The following is a 6,000-nucleotide window of genomic DNA, read 5'->3' as shown; positions in this document are numbered from 1 at the left end:
CAATATTATACGATACTAGACACTTCAATGCAATACCAAAACAATACAAGATTACACGAAACAATGCAATACTACACAATACAATACCACTGTACAATACAATATCATATTACACAATATTACAAAAAACAATACAATACAACATTACACCTTACTAAACAACACAATACACTATTACAAGAAACTATTTAAGGCTACACAGTAACACAAAATATACAATACCAAAGCAATGCAATATTACATAACACTGCATACTACAACACAATACCAACGCAAAAAAATACACAAAATAATACAATACTACACAAGAGGTACAAAATTAATACAATATTACACAATATAGTATAGTACTACACAATAAAATACAATACAATACAACACTATACGATACAATGAAATGCACTAATACATAATACTACACACACAATACAATACCACAGCATTACGATTTTACACAAAACAGTGCAATACTACACAATACAATAACAAACAAAACCATACCACTAATTACACAAAAAAATAACGCCATACCACACATTATTACAGACTATAAAATTATATTACACAACTCTACACAACACAATATCATGCAATACTAGACAATTCAATGCAATACCAAAACCAATACAAGATTACACAAAGCAATGTAATACTACACAATACAATATCATTGTATTTTTAGGGGTTTTGGTACAGAATACAATATGATATTACACAATTCTACACAACACAATATTATACAATACTAGACACTTCAATGCAATACCAAAACAATACAAGATTACACGAAACAATGCAATACTACACAATACAATAATAAACAATACAATACCACTGTACAATACAATATCATATTACACAACATTACAAAAAACAATACAATACAACATTACACCTTACTAAACAACACAATACACTATTAGATAAAACTCTTTAAGGCTACACAGTAATACAAAATATACAATACCAAAGCAATGCAATATTACACAACACTGCATACTACATCACAATACCAACGCAAAAAATACACAAAATAATAAAATATTACACAATACTACACAATACAGTACAGTACAAAATTAATACAATATTACACAATATAGTATAGTACTACACAATACAATACAACACTATATGATACAATGAAATGCAATAATACATAATACTACACAAACAATACAATACCACAACATTACGATTTTACACAAAACAGTGCAATACTACACAACACAATAACAAACAAAACGATACCACTAATTACACAAAAACAATAACGCCATACAACACATTATTACAGACTATAAAATTATATTACACAACTCTACATGACACAATATCAAAAAATACTAGACAATTCAATGCAATACCAAAACCAATACAAGATTACACAAAGCAATGTAATACTACACAATACAATACCACTGTGCAATACAATATCATATTACACGATATTACAAAGAAACAATGCAATACAACTATGGAGAGGTGGAGCAGGGCACGCTGGAGCCCTGCTCAAAATGGCGGCAAGGAGGCGGAGAATGCGGCTGAGCGGAGAGGCGGGGCATGCCCATGCGTGCCGGTGTGCGATCCACGCACCTGAATTAGATTGCGGCGGCGTCGCTCCAGGCACGCCCCGCCTCTCCGCCCAGGCGCATTCTCCGCCTCCTTGCCGCCATTTTGAAGAAAGAGGAATATGTTGTTTGGGACGCCCCTGATTATTCGCTCTTTTATTCTCCTATTAGAGCGTCGTTCGCTCCGAGAAGCGGCCGTTAATGCCCGGAATGATGGTAAGCGGCGCTAATGTCGTCCCCACTGACGAGCAAAAAGACCTTTTAGGTTTTAAATCCGTGCTCAGGCCTCAGCAGCTGCTCGCTCTAATGAGGGTCTGTCGAATGCCGCCCCCCGCCCCCAACTCCCACCCCCACACACACCCACATCATTGTTTAATTCGTGCACCTCAGCACTCGGGGAGGTCTAAAAATATGAATCGGAGGCCGGCGGTGTAGCGCGGCCGTCGCATGCCGACTGTTAATCCTCATCGGGCCAACTTGGAGGCGGATCAGCGTGTGGCGGATCAGCCGTCGGGGGGAGGGAGGGGAGTGGGAAAAAAAATGTGAATGTGCGTGATTTCTGAATCAAACTAATCCCGGAGAACCGAGACGACACGTGTTGCGTCGGCGGCTTCCGTCCTGATTTTGGGAACGTTCAATAAATGTTGACTTATATAGCCCTAGTGTCTCAAAGGGCTGCACGAGCCACAACGACATCCTCGGCTCAGGTCCCACGCCAGGGCAAAGAAAAACTCACAACCCAGTGGGATGTCTAGGTGAATGACTATGAGAAACCTTGGCGAGGACCGCAGATGTGGGTGACCCCCAAACCCTTTAGGGGAGACCGGATGCAATGGACGTCGAGTGGGTCTAAAATAATATTGTGAAAGTCCAGCCCATAGTGGATCTAATATAATAGTGAGAGTCCAGTCCAAAGTGGATCTAACATAATAGTGAGAGTCCAGTCCATAGTGGATCTAACATAATAGTGTGAGAGTCCAGTCCATAGTGGATCTAAAGTTAAGGTGAGAGTCCAGTCCATAGTGGATCTAACATGATAGTGTGAGAGTCCAGTCCATAGTTGTCATGACACGGAGTCGAACCCGCGTTTCCTCGGCGGCTGGAGCTGCGGCCGCCTCTGCTGACAGCGCGCCAAGATGCGCCTCCTTTGACAGCGCACTCAGACTTGTCCCCACTCGTGCTGAGGGCAGCACGCCTGCGCAGCAACAAGCCTGTGGTCAATCAACAATCGACACACCTGAACTTGATGAAAGGGAGCGGCATAAGGAGACCATCAGCCTATGGGTGCTGGAGGCTCCAGTAGCCCCACTTGTGCTTGGAAGATCTTGGCTTCGTCACCACAATCCCCATATTTCCTGGACTTCCGGCAGAATCCTAGCTTGGGGCACACCATGCATGGCCAACTGTCTTGGGTCGGCATCCCCACCGGTCCGCCAATCCACTACCCCGACTCCCAAGGCTGATCTATCCCTGGTTCCTGCTTGCTATCACGACCTAGCTGAGGTCTTCAGTAAGGTACGTGCTCTGGGACTACCCCCTCATAGGCCCTATGACTGTGCCATTGAATTACTCCCTAACGCTACCCTGCCGTCTAGTCGCCTTTACAGTTTGTCTCTTCCAGAGAAGGAGGCCATGAGGAAGTATATTTCGGAGGGTCTTGCCACGGGCATAATTACCCCGTCCAAGTCTCCACTGGCGGCGGGATTCTTTTTTGTGGCCAAGAAGGACGGGTCACTTCGGCCCTGCATTGATTACCGTCACCTCAACAACATTACCATCAAAAACAAGTACCCTCTTCCGCTACTCAACTCTTCCTTTGAGTCCTTGGCACCTGCAACCATATTCACCAAACTGGATCTTCGGAACGCCTATCACCTGGTACGTATCAGAAAGGGAGACGAGTGGAAAACTGCCTTCAACACCCATATGGGGCATTATGAGTATCGGGTAATGCCCTTTGGACTTACTAACGCACCTGCAGTTTTTCAAACACTAGTTAACGACATCCTCCGTGACATGCTGGATCAATTCGTGGTTGTGTACCTTGACGATATTCTGATTTTCTCCCGTAACCTCTCTGATCACCAGCAACATGTCCGACGTGTCCTGCAACGCCTCTTGGAAAATTGTCTATTTGTTAAGGCAGAAAAATGCTGCTTCCACTCCTCTTCGGTTGAATTCCTGGGATTTGTGGTCGAAAGGGGTCATATAAGACCCGACCCGAAGAAGGTGGAGGCCGTGGTGAAGTGGCCGCAACCAACCACAAGGACGGAACTTCGGAGGTTCCTCGGCTTTGCCAGCTTCTACCGACGATTCATCCAGAACTTCAGTAGGGTTGCGGCACCGCTCCACGCTCTCACGTCTACAAACGTGCCTTTCGTGTGGACTCTTTTGGCTAGGAAGGCCTTTGAGGAACTAAAGGAGCGTTTTGTTTCCGCCCCCATTCTAGTCCACCCCGACTTGGACACTGCCTTCTTGGTTGAGGTGGACGCCTCAGACTCGGGGATTGGGGCTATTCTCTCTCAAAGATCCAAGAGTGACAATTTGATTCATCCTGTTGCCTTCTTCTCTAGACGTCTGACTCAGGCCGAACAGAACTATGATGCTGGGAATAGAGAGTTATTGGTGGTCCACGAGGCCCTGGTGGAATGGAGACACTGGCTGGAAGGAGCTAGACACCAGTTCCAGATACTGACCGACCACAGCAACCTTCTGCACATCCGAGCTGCAAAAAGAATCAACAATCGCCAGGCAAGGTGGCAGCAATTTTTCTCCCGCTTCAATTACGTGCTCTCTTTCAGACCAGGTTCCAAGAACACTAAGGCTGACGCTCTATCCCGGTTATTTGTAAGAGAGTCCACCTGTCCGTCAGAGGCGGAACCCATCCTTCCTCCCACTCGTATTGTGGGGATGGTAACCTGGAAGGTGGAGGACCTGGTAAAATCTGCGCTGCGTTCCAATCCAGGACCAGGAGGTGGACCACCCAACAAGCTGTTTGTCCATCAGGAGCTACGACCCAGAATCCTGGATTGGGGGCATTCCAGCCTGTTTTCTTGCCATCCAGGTTTTCAACGAACCCTATCACTGCTGCGAAGACGTTTTTGGTGGCCATCCATGGCCAAAGACACTCGTGAGTTCATCGCTGCTTGTGCTACTTGTGCCCGTAGCAAGACGTCACACAGGCCTCCTGCTGGTCTCCTTCACCCTCTCTCCATTCCTGCCCGTCCTTGGTCACACATTGCTCTGGATTTCGTCACGGGATTTCCAGCATCTAGAGGTAACACCACCATCTTAACTATTGTTGACCGTTTTTCCAAAGCAGCCCACTTCATTCCGCTCCGCAAGTTACCTTCTGCCTCAGAAACGTCTGAGCTTCTCACACAACACGTCGTCAAGCAACATGGTATCCCGGTGGATATCGTCTCTGACCGAGGCCCTCAGTTTACATCACAAATATGGAGAGCCTTCTGCAAGGGAATCGGGGCCTCGGTCAGCCTCACATCGGGATACCATCCCCAGAGCAACGGGCAGGCTGAGAGGGCGAACCAAAGCTTGGAGACCATGCTACGCTGTGTCGCCAGTCATCAACCTACGTCCTGGAGCAAATATTTGCCTTGGGTGGAGTTTTCCTATAACTCCTTGAAGAGCTCCGCTACCGGCATGTCTCCATTTGAGTGCTCGTTGGGTTATCAACCCCCCTTGTTTCCCCAACAGGAACTGGAAATCGCTGTGCCCTCGACTAGGGCTCATATTAGGCGGTGTCAGAGGGTGTGGAGAGCCGCTCGTGCGGCCTTAAAGAGGGCCTCTGAGAAGATGTGCCGCAACGCCAACCGTCATCGCATTCCAGCACCGTCGTATCAGCCAGGACAACAAGTTATGCTACTCACAAAGGACCTCAGCCTCCAGGTACCATCTAGAAAATTGGCGCCACGTTACGTTGGTCCTTTTGCCATCTTGTCCATCATAAATCCTGTGTCTGTCAAATTGGCTCTTCCACCCTCTGTCAAGCGGCACTCAGTGGTCCATGTGTCCCAGATTAAGCCGGTAGCGGAGAGTTCTCTGTCCCCTGCTACCCCTGCCCCTCCACCCTCGAGGTTCTTGCCGAATGGCGATCAGGTTTGGACGGTCAAGGAAATACTCAGGGTCCGTCGACAAGGTAGGGGGCTCGTTTATCTGGTAGACTGGGATGGATATGGGCCGGAAGACAGATCTTGGGTGCCTGCCTCCTATCTTGCCGACCCCTCTCTTCTGGAGGATTTCTACCGTGCCAATCCTGATGCTCCCCGGCGCTCGTCGGGGGCCTCGCATAAGGGGGGAGGTACTGTCATGACACGGAGTCGAACCCGCGTTTCCTCGGCGGCTGGAGCTGCGGCCGCCTCTGCTGACAGCGCGCCAAGATGCGCCTCCTTTGACAGCGCACTCAGACTTG

Source organism: Nerophis ophidion, linkage group LG11, assembly GCF_033978795.1.
Source record: "Nerophis ophidion isolate RoL-2023_Sa linkage group LG11, RoL_Noph_v1.0, whole genome shotgun sequence".
Classification (NCBI taxonomy): domain Eukaryota; kingdom Metazoa; phylum Chordata; class Actinopteri; order Syngnathiformes; family Syngnathidae; genus Nerophis; species Nerophis ophidion.
The sequence above is the reverse complement of the archived record's forward strand: the minus strand, read 5'-3'. Positions refer to the sequence as shown.